The 14,416-nt window shown below is 47.6% G+C and overlaps 1 protein-coding gene across 14 annotated transcripts in view; it reads right to left on the bottom strand.

The window, feature by feature from the left end:
• Positions 1-14,416, bottom strand: part of LOC122682154 (ninein-like protein) — a 705,741-nt gene that overhangs the window by 670,713 nt on the left and 20,612 nt on the right. For 4 of the 14 annotated variants that reach the window (XM_043884955.1, XM_043884956.1, XM_043884957.1 and 1 more), the window contains exon 1: positions 10,699-10,871. The exons of 1 other annotated variant lie outside the window; for it this stretch is intronic. The gene's annotated coding sequence lies outside the window, so the exon portion shown is untranslated. Of the gene's footprint in view, positions 1-10,698; positions 10,872-14,416 lie in introns of those variants that run through there. 9 more of the 14 variants (XR_006337232.1, XR_006337233.1, XM_043884960.1 and 6 more) reach the window with 6 other exon arrangements.

The raw sequence follows: 14,416 nt of genomic DNA, 5'->3' as shown, positions 1-14,416 counted from the left end.
ACATGCTGACCTCGAATAGTCCTAACACTGCCCATGTTTGCTGACCCCACAGTCTTGCCTTTTCCAGAATGTCATATAAATGGAACCTTACAGCACACAGCCTTTCTGAGCTGACTCTTTCTTTCAGCATCGGTGCGGCTGCACGGATGGTTGTTGTTTCACGGAGGGCAGTGTTCCAGGTGAGGGTTGCCACAGTGGGTCCAATCATTCACCTGATGGACGATGTTAGGATTGTCTTTCTAAAGACAATCTTTTTGATCTTTCTAAAGATCCCCCACACTGCAACTAAAACTCGGTGCAGCCAAATTAAAAAAAAACTCCATCCTTCGATTCCAATTAAAAAAAAAATCCTGGTGGCAAGGGAACACCAAGATCTGGTACCATCTTAGAATGGAAAAATCAAAGAAATACATATTAAATTTCAATACATTATCCTGCTGCAGGTTTACAAATGCTAAGGCATATATAGCTAGTCTGATCAAACAAAATCACTTCAACTTACTTTGGGGGGTCTGTCATAGACTTCCCAAAGAGTCTCAGCCTTCCTCCCACCTGAGCAACAAAGGTGTGGAATGTGAAGCTGCAATTCCCTTTTGTCCCACATGCAGCCTGTACACAATCTCTGAAGCACTGGAACAGGACCAGCCCCAGTGAACGGAGGTGGGTGGGTCACCTCCTCCCCAGACTGTGGAGGAAAGATGTGGTGCAGATACGTTTCCAGAAACAAATGAGTAACCTACAATTCTCTGTCTGAAGTAAGAGGCGAGAGCAGCGAGCCAGCAGCGAGGCAGGCAGAGCAGACCCAAGGGTGTAGGTCCCGGGACATTTGTCGTTATAGAAACGCTATTACTGGTCACAGAAGCAGCTAGTTTTATCAGCGTTTGATTCTCTATCAAAGCTAGAAATTCCAGAAGAGACTTCACATAAACCCTTTTGTTTCATTTCCAAAATGTCTGAGATCCCAGTGTTGAGGTGAGTGGGTATTAGTGTGACGGCTCCTTGCTCACACGTTAGTCCAAGAACAGACCAGAATGTTGGCACTAAGAGCCCCTGCTGCTGTCTGCAGGGTTCCACACCTGCCGGAGCAATGTCCTCAGGATCCCCAGGAAGACGGGCTGATTCCTACAGGCATGATCTTGCTTAACAGACACAATCTTGCTAATGTCAACTTAAAAAAACAGTCACAACCTAAAAGTTGAGAGTTACAGGTTTTTGGTGGGAATTTTTAGGACTTCAAGCCTAACGTAATCTCAAGTATCCCTGGGGGAGGGGGGAGGGTGTCAGGTTATACAGGTTTGCAACAAAGAGCAAGTAGTCTGAACATCAAAAGTTATTTTTGTGAATTAAAGAAAACCAGATATCTCAAGGAATTTAGCACTTTTCTACATATGGGAAGATGCAAGAGTCTGGGCCCACTAAAACCATTTCTCTCACATGCATCTCAGCTAACCGGGGTCAGTGTCCTACGTATTTTCACATCCTGAGTTTCCTCAGTGCTCACCGTAGGCAGTGGTGTAGCCTCATGACAGCCTTACCGCAGGCCTTGTTCTCCTTCCCAGGTGCCCTCGGAGTTCAGAAATTCACATTTGGAGGGCTGGAATTGCTGATGGCTGTGATAGCCTTGTTTACTGATATGGCAGGAAATACTCCATCTCTCACTAATCAGTAAAGAAACCGGACTGAAACAACTCAAGCAGCAGGTTTCCACCCAGGGTGAGCTGGCTCCACCTCCCTGGCCTGGGGCAGAGATGGGGAGGCCAGGGCTGACACCCCCACCCACCTCCCAGGGAGGGGCCACTCAGGATGTTCTGGTCAGAGACCCCACTGCACACCCATCCCACCAGCCACGTAGAGGAGCAGTGGCGGGACTGGAAGAAACAACCAAGAGGTGTGCTTTCATATCCAAAGAGAAAAGCAGGAGGAAGCCTAAAATTTTTCATAGAATGCTATGTGAAAATTCCTCCTAACTGCCCAAGAAAAAACTAGAAGCCTAACCAGAGGGAACAGCTCAGCACACCAGGTGTATTTTGTTTTTGGTTGCACAGCACAGCAGGAAGGATCTCAGTTTCTCAACCAGGCAGGGATGGCACCCATGCCCCCTGCACTGGAAGCAGAGTCTTAACCACTGGACCACCAGGGAAGTCACCAGGTGTATGCTTTCAACAGCAGTGAAAACGGACAGACCTGTAAACTGCATCATCGCACAAACCTCATCTTTAAAAAAAAAAAAAAAAAAAAAACTACAGAAATGAGCAGAACAAAGCAGAAATCTAGCACACATTTCAACTCCACATGATGCTTTCCTCCACAGCGGAGGCAATGAGGACAGAGCCTGCAGGGTAATGAGAGCATCCTGATGAATATATTCTTTCCTTAAAGTTAATCTGTGTTTATCATTTTTTGAAATGTTTGCATATTTTGCCATTCTGAGTAGTTTCTCTTTGTAGGATAACTGTTGCAATTTATTTTTATTTCAGTCAAGTGACCTTAAAGGTTGAGAGAGAAAAAGGAAAAAGGGCTCCAGGAGATCGTAAAGCCTGGCTCCCAGCAGTGCAGGCACTGGAGTCTACTCTCTGGACAGTCAGAGCCACAGGAGAGATGTCTCGACCTTTGACACCTCCACAGGATGCTCGCTCTTGCTAAATAAACTTTTGATAATACAAAACTAGTATTTCTTGAGCACTCATCTTTTAATGGGCACGTTCCTGAAACTGAGGAATTTAGCCTTGTGAGGGAGGTGCCATTATCACCCATATATATAGGTATGTATGTATATACATTATCATCCTTATATTAAAAGCAAGGAAACCAAGGCATAGAGGTTAGGTAATTTGCTCAAAGTCACAGAGTTGGTAAGTGAACACATACTGAGGTCTAACTACACAGAACTACTAACCTTTACATCCTGCCTCATGCCTACCGATAGCATATAAACCCACAAAGCAGATTTAAATACAAAAAAAAAAAAAAGTTTTTCCATAAATAAGTTCAGGAATCTGAAATCCAGAATATACGAGAAAACGTCCTTCCAAGCTCTAAACCAAACCAAGAAAGTCCTAATGTTACGCAAGAATTTTATATTAGGAAACCTAATTATAAGGAAAGAACATTAACTTGGATAGTCCCCCAAATTAAAAGCATTACTTTAACCAAACACTGTGTCCCAGTCCATTTCTATTCATCTGTTAAGAAACTTCCCCTTTGCCAGAACCTTTCTCATTTTGTGTTGGCAATAAAGAACACAAGAGAATAAAACAACAAAGACTACAAAATCTATTTAGAAAACCCTAGAACAATTTGCCCCTGCCCAGTGTTATCCAACTTCTTCTTTTTTTCCCCCCATTTATTTTTATTAGTTGGAGGCTAATTACTTTACAATATTCTTAAATTCCAGCCAAGCCCTTAGGAGCCTAAAGGCAAATCACACAAAATTGCTGATCTTCTTTGTTCTCTACACATATTTAAAAGTATGCAGAACTCAGCAAAACTCAGAAACCCTGGGTTTCTCCTTCTGAAGAATAAGCCTGCTGTGAAGGTCACTGTCAACTCCAACAACTCGGTGGCCCCGAAGCAGACTCAGAGATGCCAAGAAGTGGGCTTCCCTGTTGGCTCAGCAGTAAAGAATCCACTAGCAACATGGGTTCCATCCCTGATTCGGGAAGATCCTTCAGGCGGAAGAACAACTAAGCCCGCCCACGTACCGGAACTACTAAAGCCTGCACGCCCCAGAGCCTGTGCACAAGAGAAGTCACCGCGATGAGAAGCCTGCACACTGCAACTAGAGAAAAAGGCCACACAGCGACAAAGACCCAGCACAGCCAGAAATAAACAAATGAATAAAATTATTGTAAAAAAAAAAAAGAAATGCCGAGAAGTAATCACCCAAAATGGAGACAAAACACAGCAGTGAAGAAACCAGGCCATGGGGAAAAATCACTGTATTTTGCTATTGCAGTTGTTTGAAGTCCATGCCAAACAAAACAGTAAAGTGTTACCATCCTGAGCTGATGCAGTTTACTAAATCAAATGGTGCTAAAAAGATTCAGATGAAGCCATTCCCAAGTCTGACACATGAGCAGTTCAAGACTAGTAAGACAATACGATGCCACGCAAGTTCCAGTGACACTCACCAGTGGCCCCAGGGTGGAAAGGACCCAGTTCTATAAAACGGCCCTGCTCCTGGCGCCGCCCGCCAGCATCTGGTGTAAAGCCACCACCACCCTGACTCACCCAGGAACTGGACTCCGTAGGAGAAAGAAGCCTGGGACGAAGTGCTGGGAGTCAGGGCTGCCCATACCCCTGCCCTCACTGACACCGGAGCAGCTCTGCTTCGTGGGAGCTGACTTTGAATGATGCCGTAAAAGTCTTCCTAAAATGCCCTCCTGTTTTAAGTCACAGGATTTCAGAGTTTTATGGTTACTGAACTTGCTTGTCCATTATCTTGATAGACTTGGGGAAAATATCCTCATTTGACAAATGGGGGAAAGGATGCACAGATATTTGGAACCCAAAGACAAAAACTGGGCAGTCTAAAAGCAGCCTGTGTCCCAGGTGAGACCGGGATGCACCCACACCCCATCTCTGTAAGCACTGACGGGTCCCTGCGCTCCTCTCAGGGGCCCATTTTGAGCCAACTCTGGCTAAAAGTCAGGTTCCACTCTGAGACAGGAACCCAGAGGAAGAGCAGTTTGGGGGCAGAGGTGAAGACAGAAATCCAGCCTGGAATGTGTTGAGTTTGAAATACCTAGCAGGCACAGAGGTGGAAATGAGCAAAGGCAGCTAGATATCTGGCCTGGGGCAAAGACACTAACTGAGTAAAACTTCCTGTGAGCAAAACTTGACACACAAAGCTACTCAGAGCACCATCTTCTTTTCCCCACCTCTTCAAACAACACAGCCAGGGAGAGCACCTTACTGTCTGAGCCGCCAGGGTGCCCAGAGAGAATACCACATTTCATCAAACCCAAGGTGCCCCTGATGCTAAGACAAAGGACAAAGGAAAACTGCTGTCAAAACTTGACACGATGAATTCTAAGACAGCGTTGATCATAAGATGCGCCTGCAAGAACTTCCCTAGTGATCCAGTGGATTAGAATCTGCCTGCCAATGCAGGCGACACATATTCAATCCCTGAGCTGGGAAGATTTGACGTGCCATGGAGCAACTAAGCCCCTGTGCCACAACCACCGCGCCCAAGTGCTGCAATCACTGAAGCCTGTGAGCATAGCGCCTGTGCTCCATGACCGGAGCAGCCACTGCAGTGAGACGCCCGCGCATCACAATGAAGAGCAGGCCTCATGCACCTCAACTAGAGAAAGCAGCTGCGCTGCAACGGAGACCCAGCACAACAATAACAATTTAAAAAAAAAAAAAAATTCAACCCAAATTCAGAGAAGTGAGAAGATGAAAAAAATGCCCTCTTAGAAAAGATGAAATATTGTAAGCTTTTATCAGTGGCAGATTTTTACATTGCAGTGAATCCAGGGCAGACATTTGTTTTTGTAACTTTTTATTCTGATGTACTTTCAAATGCATAGAGAAGTTGCAAGAACAGTACAAAGAATTCGCCAACATTCTTTGCCTAGCTAACTTCACCAGTGACTTGCTTTCACTTTGCCCCATTGATCATACGTCCATATGATCATTGTCATATGATCATTTTCTCCCCTCCCCCTTTCCCCATGAAGTTTTAGACTATGTGCTGTCTTATCCTTAAATATAGAGTTGGTCAGAAAGTTCGTTCAGGCTTTTCACAAGATATAACAGAAAACCCCAAATGAACGTTTTGTCAACCCCCTGCTTCCATATGTATTTACAAACACAAGGACATAGTCACAGCAGTTATCTGACTCAGGAAACGTGATATTGCTAGCATACTATTGGCCCATCCACCTTCACACTCAAATTTTGCCCACTGACCCAATAATGTCCTTTACAGCTACCTGCCAGTCCACAATCCAGTCCACAGTTAAGCACTGTATATAGTTCTCAGATCCCTTAGCACTCTTTCAACTGGAATAGTTCCTCAGTCTTTCTTTGTGTTTCTTGACCCTGAAAGTTTAAGAGTACAGAGGTCAGGGCTTCCCTGATGGCTCAGTGGTAAAGAATCTGCCTGCCAATGCAGGTTCCATCACTGATCCAGGAAGATCCCACGTGCCCTGGAGCAACTGAGCCCGTGCTCCACAAGCCGAGCCTGCGCTCTAGAGCCCACACGCAGCAGCCGCCGAAGCACACAAGCCCTCCAGTCCGTGCTCTGCGGAGAGGCCACTGCAGTGAGAAGCCTGCGTGCCGCAACCATAGAGTAGCCTCCGCTTGCCCAACTAGAGAAAAGCCCGAGCAGCAACCGAAGACCCAGCATACTCAGAAAAGAGGCCAGAGGCCAGTTACTTTGTAGAATGTGACTCAGATGTAGTTTGTCTCCCACAGGAGATTCAGGTTACCGCAGCAGTACCCCAGGCAAGGTGGTGTCCTTCTCTGCACCTCTTATCGGGAGGTTATCTGGGACCGTAACTTTGATCAGTCACTTAGTTATGGGGCATCCACAGCAGGGCAGTCAACGCCTTATTTTGTGTGTTCAACTTGAAATCATGAGTATTCAAAAAGAATTAAAAATGTATCAAGAACTGCTTAATTTTGAAGTCACACTGCTGCATGTAACTACCAGCTATGTTTTTACTTTTTTGCCACAGAGCAGGACCGACTAAGTCTGATAAATTATGTAGAACCTTGCAAACGACCTGTTAGAGCGCGACCAGCAGCGAGCACAGGTCACTGATGCAGACAGTGGCCCAGTCCAGGGGCAAACTCGCCCTGTCCCTTTCTTCATCTAGATCCTCAGACAGCAGTGGCTTTCTCGGGAGCCAAACCACGGAATCAGTCACCTGCGTCCAGGGGGCTCAATGATGGCTGCAGTCAGCAGTATCACGCCCTCCCTGTTATCACAGTGTGAGGGGAGGAGTCTGGTCTGTCCCCGGCTCTGTGGTCCGGCCCCAGCCGGAGAACCAGTGACGCTGCCCACTTTTACTTGGCTTTGCCCACTTCCGGGAACGCAGCCGGAAGCTGAGAGGCCAGGTGGCTGGACCGGGCGGTGCCTCGGGCCCCCTGAGCACAGGGAGGGTGGAGATGCTCCAGGTACACGGAGCTCTCCCTGGGGTGTGACAGGCTGCTCATCAAACTGTCCACTGAGCAGCCCGTCTTGTTGGTTATTAGAGAATTTACAACCGTTTACAAAATTCCTGTGCCCTGAAGTGAGAGAGAGAGAAGGTCGCTCAGTCGTGTCCGACTTTTTGCGACTCCATGGATTGTAGCCTGCCAGGCTCCTCTGTCTATGGAATTCTCCAGGCCAGAACACTAGAGTGGGCAGTGGTTCCCTTTTCCAGGGGATCCTCCCAACCTAACGATCGAACCCAGGTTTCCCGCATTGCAGGCAGATTCTTTACCATCTGAGCCACCAAGGAAACCCGTGTGCCCTGAAACTGAACTCCAAATCTGTGAGTATTTCATTACATGATGTGATGTTGGCTGTTAAATTCACGCCATCTGTGACCCTGAGAGCAACCCCACCACCGGGTGTGAACCACACTCCTACACTCCAGCTCTTTTGTTACTCTTGTTAGTTGTTATTGTTACTTCCGAGGACACAGCACATCTAGGAGGCTCTCAGAATGCAAGGCCAGCTTATTAAGCCATCCACACTCTTGTTCACAGATGGAATTTGGTTGACAGTTCCTCTCTTGTTCCGCACTTACGATGACTAGACAGATCATGTTAGTCACAGCTTCATGGTTTTTTTTTGTTTTTTTGGTTTTTTTTTTTGGTTTTCAGTCACCAACACTGAAAAACCCTCATTTTCTTTCTAATGTAAAGAAACAACGTTATCACTGAGGCAGTGAAGTACCAGTCTTCAAGATGGGAACCACACCAAGGCCAGCTCAGCAGACTGCTGTGAGCACCAGCCAAAGGAATTTACCCGAAGCACTGAGAAGAGAGCCTGGCCCACAGTGAGTGCTTAGCCACAATTTAAACACAAATCACCAAGAGAATCGTCTCCATTTCTGACAGTAGCTCAGCGCCGCATGGGGCCCAGGTACCAGGGACACATCACCTGTGCAGTGAGCCACACAAGCCCATCCAAAACGTGCACCTCAGCCCCCAAATCTAAGGAAGGGCCATCCAGAGTTGAGAAAGAAAAGTGCAACTATCAGAGCAGATGCAAACTCCCAACTTCCACCAAGAAACTAAAAACACAGAATGCCCACAAGAACCCCTTGGTCCCATGGTTCACAAACCAAACAATGCTGACAGTCAGAACCCTTTGGTGGAGAGGTCTCACTAGGGGGCTCAAGGTCACCTGGGGGGGGGGGGGGATGGGGAAAGGAAAACCTTCTGCTACCACCACCCGCCAAATAGCTCCAGGTAGAGTCTGGCCTCTTGCTTGTGATTAACCAAATTGCTGGCCTTGAGCCTGAATTCCTAATTCATACTTGAAGCCAAGGACTAAGCTAAGTTCAAACCTAAAGTCCAGTTACAGCTACTGCCACTCAACTTTTTAGGGAATGACCTGGGAATCAGACGGGAAAGTGGCCTGGCACCGGAAACACTCTTCCAAGTTGGAGGGCACTATTCCTTCAGTCAGAAGCCATGCCATGCACCTGACTCCACCTCTGAAACTTCTACTTCGAGGCATGCCAGACACTGTTTTTGCCTCCTTCTTCTAGACCTGTCTTGAGTCAGGGAAGGAAAGAGATGTTCAGCAACTGCCTGTTTGTGGCAAGATCCAAAGCTAAGTGTCCAACGTAGAAAGAACATGGACAGAGGGATCTATCACATGCCCCAAACACCACATGCGCCATCTTCAAAAAAAAAAAAAGAAACAAACCAGCCAGTAACCAGCACCTAAAGCCACTCACCATAAAAGGGCAGGATCTGAACACCTTGAATACTCACAGGACTCTGCAACTCTTCTGTTACTCTATTTCCCACCACCAGATGTTCGTAAGGACTCAAGACACAGAATCAAACTACAGTAAGTCCCCTACACATGAACGAACTCCATTCCAAGAGCATGTCCTTAAAGCCAATTTGTTCATAAGTCCAACAAAGTTAGCACTGGTACCCAACTAACAAAATCGGCTATATAGTACTGTACTATAGTTGGTTTATAATACTTCTCGCACAAATGAAACAAACACAAAAAAATAAAGAAAAAAATTTTAATGTTACAGTACAGTACCTTGAAAAACTACAGTACAATAGCTAGTACACAGGGGCTGGCATGGAGTGAACAGGCAAGAAGCGTTACTGACTAAAGGAGGTGGGAGATGGTAGAGCTGAAGGATCATCAGCAACAGATGGAGGACAACCTGCAATTTCACTCCTGCCTGATGGTGATGGGACGCACATTTGCATCTTTGAAAGTTCACAACTTGAAGGTTCATATGTAAGGGTACTACTGTAACACTAAAGGATGAACCCCCAGCATGTTGTGCACAATGACACAGTTCATCCACTTCCAAGCAGCCCTGCAAACCGCAATGTCTAGGGTAAACATGAGCTAGAGAAAAACAGCTATCCATCAAAGTTTATATAAACTCTTCAACTGAACAGAATTCTCTGGTGGTCCTATGGTTAGGACTCCAGGAAGGTGGCACAGGTTGGATCCTTGGTCAGAGGAACTCAAATCCCACAAGCAGAGTGGCCAAAAAGAAAAGGTAAATAAGATAAATTCCTCAATTAAAAAATGTTAAAACCCTAACTTTTTGATAAACTATTCTCCTAGTTTGATGATGTAAAATGTTATCTGAGATTCAGGTGCTTTGGAGATGGCTTGTTATTTTACCATTCTGCAAAACTGATTATCTATTTTTTTAATTGAACCTGAACTATAATATAATCTCAGCAGCAGCCCCTCAAGAGCAGTTTACCGTCGCTCGGTCCTATTGCCAGTGCTGACGGTGGGACCGCGAGCATCACTCGACCCTCCAACCTGGACCATCACAAGACCACTGGCTTCCCAGTTCTTGCCCCCAACCGCCCCTCCCTTGCACCACCACCCCCGGGGCCGTTCCACAGCTCGGCCTAAGTCTCCAGGAGCAAAAAGGAACCGAACGACCTTCCTCACTTGCATCCTGTGCAAATACACAGCTCAACACGGAGTTTCCAGTTATCAGTACGATTTATGGGATCCGCGGCTGAGCGCACCGGCCGGAGGAAAGCCGCGCTTCTGCAAAAACTACTCACAGCAGACAAAACTCATAACAGACTTTTCCGCCCCAGAGCGTGAGTCCTTATTTCTAACAATTTTTCCAAGTGCAAACTCGTAATACAGCAAAAGGAAGCAGGTAGGAAGCAGAGCTTCTGCACAATGAGGTGATCTTACTCAGAGCTCATCCCAAGCAGTAACTGGACGCCAGCAGCCGCATAGAGGACCGGCACGGCCACCTCGGGACCCCAGCCGATCGCCCGCCGGCCACCTGAGCCAAGGTCCTGGAGCGCCAACCCAGACGCGACCCACGAGAGGGCCTGGCTCTACCGAAGCCGCCCGGCGCCCCAGGGTCTCTAGGGAAGCGAGTTCCCTCCGGACTGCCTCAGGGGCCCCCAGGCCCGGGGGCAGAGCGAGGCGCGGGGCCCCGGCCCGCGGTCCCAGCGCCCGCCACTGTACGCCCCCGGGTGCGCGATCACCCCCGGCGCCCGGCTCACCTGGGCTGGGGCGTCTCGGGTCCCGCCCGCGCGGGGACAGGCCAAGGGCGCGGGCGTGCGCTCCGCTCCTACCCGTGTCTCGCCGCCGCTCTTTGTGTCTGGAGGCCGCCGAGCCGCTCTCCTCCCCGCCTGCAGGCGCGGAGGTTGCTCCCGGCGCGGGGCACGGAGGGCCGAGCCCTGGGCGGGACCAGGGGAGGCGGAGCCTGAGCCGGGGGCGGGCCCCAACTTAGAGGCGGAGCCGGAGGGGCGCGGCGGGTCGTAGAGGCGGGGCCAGAGACCGCGGGACCCTCCGCGGCGGGGCAAAGCCGGGGGCGGGGCCCCCTCTAGGGGCCCCGGGGGCGTGGCCCGTACCGAGTGGGTGGGGTCGGTGGGCGGGCCCGCAGTGGGTGGGGCCCCGTCTGGAGTCGGCTGGGTGGGGATCCTAACGGACGAAGGGGCTACGAGTTGCCCTGGGAACACCTTGGGGAACTTTAGAGCCTCACGGGATGAACCCAGGGGCAGACCTTGCTGATCTCTGTGAGCAATGGGCCCCTGTTCTCAGGTCTCGATCTAGCATCCTCTTTTGGAAGCAAGCCAGGCAACACACCCCAAACCCAAGCTGAGCACCATGCTCTGCTGCTCTGAGTGATGCCAGAGCCTTTACGCTGTGCCTGTGACCTTTCCCAGACGGGGAGGGACCAGCAGAAAGTCACGCCATGCCAAGGTGGTCAAGCTGCCAAGACCCTGGTCGATTCCAGTTGATGGAAATTCCCCTAAATTCCCAAGGGTGCGTGCTGCCAGAGTGAAGACTGTCTTTCCGCTCCTGTTCCTTACTCTCTGCTTGCTTGGGTTCACTCTCACTCACCAGTTGGAGAATAAATTTGATGTCGAATGATGCTAGTGGAGGTGACAGAATTCCAGCTGAGGTATTTAAAATCTTAAAAGATGATCCTGTTAAAGTGCTGCACTCCATATGTCAGCAAATTAGGAAACCTCAGCACTGGCCACAGGACTGGAAAAGGTCAGTTTTCAGTCCAATTCCAAAAGGGGCAATGCCAAAGAATGTTCAAACTAATGTACAATTGCATTCATTTCATATGCTAGTGAGGTTATGCTCAAAATCCTTCAAGTTAGGTTTCAGCAGTATCTGAACTGAGAACTTTCAAATGTACAAGCTCAGTTTAGAAAAGATAGAGGAACCAGAGATCAAATTGCCAACATTTGCTGGATCGTGGGAAAAGCAAGAGAATTCCCCCAAAAATCTACTTCTGCATTACTGTGTTAAAACCTTTGACTGTGTGGATCACAACAAACTGTGGAAAATTCTTCAAGAGATGGGAATGCTAGACCACCTTTCTTGTCTCCTGGGAAACTTGTATGTGGGTCAAGAAGCAACAGAACTGGACATGGAACAATGGACTAGTTCAAAAGTGGGAAAGGAGTAGGTCCAGGGTGTTTAAGGTCTTATTATTTAACTTATATGCAGAGTACATCATGCAAAATGCCAGGAGAAATATCAACAACCTCAGATATGCAGATGATACCACTCTAACGGCAGAAAGCAAAGAGGAACTTAAAGAGCCTCTTGATGAGTGTGAAAGAGGAGTGAAAAAGCTGGCTTGAAACTCAGTGTTTAAAAATCTAAGATCATGGCAACCAGTCCCATCACTGCATGGCAAATAGAAGGAAAAAAGTGGAAGCAGTGACAGATTGTATTTTCCTTTGCCCCAATCCCAAAGAAGGGCAGTACCAAAGCATGTTCAAACTACTGCACAGTTGCACTCATTTCACATGCTAAAGTAATGTTCAGAATCCTTCAAGTTGGGCTTCAAAAGTGTGTGAACCAAGAACTTTCAACTGTTCAAGCTGGATTTAGAAAAGGCAAAGGAACCAGAGATCAAATTGCCAACATCTGCTGGATCATGGAAAAACCTAGAGAATTCCAGAAAAACATCACTTCTGCTTCACTGACTATGCTAAAGCCTTTGACTGTGTTCAGTTCAGTTCAGTCGCTCAGTCGTGTCCGACTCTTTGTGACCCCATGAATCGCAGCATGCCAGGCCTCCGTGTCCATCACAATCTCCCGGAGTTTACTCAAACTCATGTCCATTGAGTCGGTGATGCCATCCAGCCATCTCATCCTCTGTCGTCCCCTTCTCCTCCTGCCCCCAATCCCTCCCAGCATCAGGGTCTTTTCCAATGAGTCAACTCTTCGCATGAGGTGGCCAAAGTATTGAAGTTTCAGCTTCAGCATCAGTCCTTCCAATGAACACCCAGGACTGATCTCCTTCGGGATGGATTGGTTGGATCTCCTTGCAGTCCTTGACTGTGTAGACACAACAAACTGTGGAAAATTCTTAAAGAGATGGGAATACCAGACCACCTTACCTGCTTCCTGCGAAACCTGTATGCAGCTCAAGAACCAACAGTTAGAACTGCACATGGAACAGTTGACTGGTTCAAAACTGGGGAAGGAGTATGTCAAAGCTGTATATATAATGGATATAATTTGAGCAAACTCTGGGAGGACAGAGGAGCCTGGCATGCTGCAGTCCATGGGGTCACAAAGAGCTGGACATGACTTAGTGACTGAATAACAACAACAACAAGATGGGAATCACAGTGCCATATACTGGCTGTTTGTGAACCACTGAGTCATTTAACCTTTGGTTTCCTCAGTCTCCTCAAATGTAAATCAGAAATTTTAAAAATAATCACTGGACAAGCATGTGTGCTAAATCATATCTGACTCTTTGGGACCCCATGGGCTGCATCCCGCCAGGCTCCTCTGTCCATGGAATTTTCAGGCAAGGATACTGGAGTGGATTGTCATTTCCTCCTACAGGGGATTTTCCTGACCCAGGGATTGAACCTGAGTCTCTTTTGTCTCCAAACTGGCAGGCAGATTCTTTACCAGTGCACCACCAAGGAAGCCCAAGAAGCACGTATCATGTGTAAATGAGCTAATCAGTGGCTACTTACCTAAGGGAGGCAGGGAGACCAGGAATCCTCCACCTTGGATATTTAAAAATTAAATGCTAGTGGGAGGACTTCCCTGGTGGTCCAGTGGTTAAGAATCCACCTTACAATGCTGGGGGGACTGGGTCCATCCCTGGTTAGGGAGTTAAGATCCCACAGGCGGTGGAGCCTGCAACTACTGAGCCTACACACCGCACCTGCAGGGAAGCCCTGGAACAGCCTGAGTGCTGCAACGAAGATGCGGCCACTAAGACCAAACACAGCTTACATAAACAAATAAAAGAATTAGATGTCTTAAATATGTAAGTAAATAAATGCCAACGGGTACGTCTTACTGTAACTGAAAGTGGGAGTCTTGCTGCTTGCTGCTCAAACACCAATAAAGAGGCAAGGTTAGTGGAAAGGAAAGTTTGCTTTATTTCAGATGCTGGCAACCCATGGTGGGGAGTGGAGAGCAGATTCCTGTCCAAAAACTGACTCCCCACATCCACATGGCTCTCCTACTTTAAAATTTTTTATTTTGAATTAGCATTATATTTATAGAAAACTTGCAAAAATAGTACAAAGAGTTTCCATATACTTCTCACCCAGGTTCCCCTAAAATTAACATCTAATACAATCATGGTTAACAGAACCAGGAATTTAACCTCCATATATTACTATTAACTAAAGGCCATATTCAAAAAATCAGAAACATTTCCAGCTTATCTTGCTTAGGTGGAAGATGAAGTTGAAACATTTCCCAACACTTTAGGGAGAA

This window comes from Cervus elaphus, chromosome 23 (assembly GCF_910594005.1).
Source record: "Cervus elaphus chromosome 23, mCerEla1.1, whole genome shotgun sequence".
NCBI classification, from domain to species: domain Eukaryota; kingdom Metazoa; phylum Chordata; class Mammalia; order Artiodactyla; family Cervidae; genus Cervus; species Cervus elaphus.
Note: the sequence above shows the minus strand (reverse complement) of the source record. Positions and strands in the feature narration are given on the sequence as shown.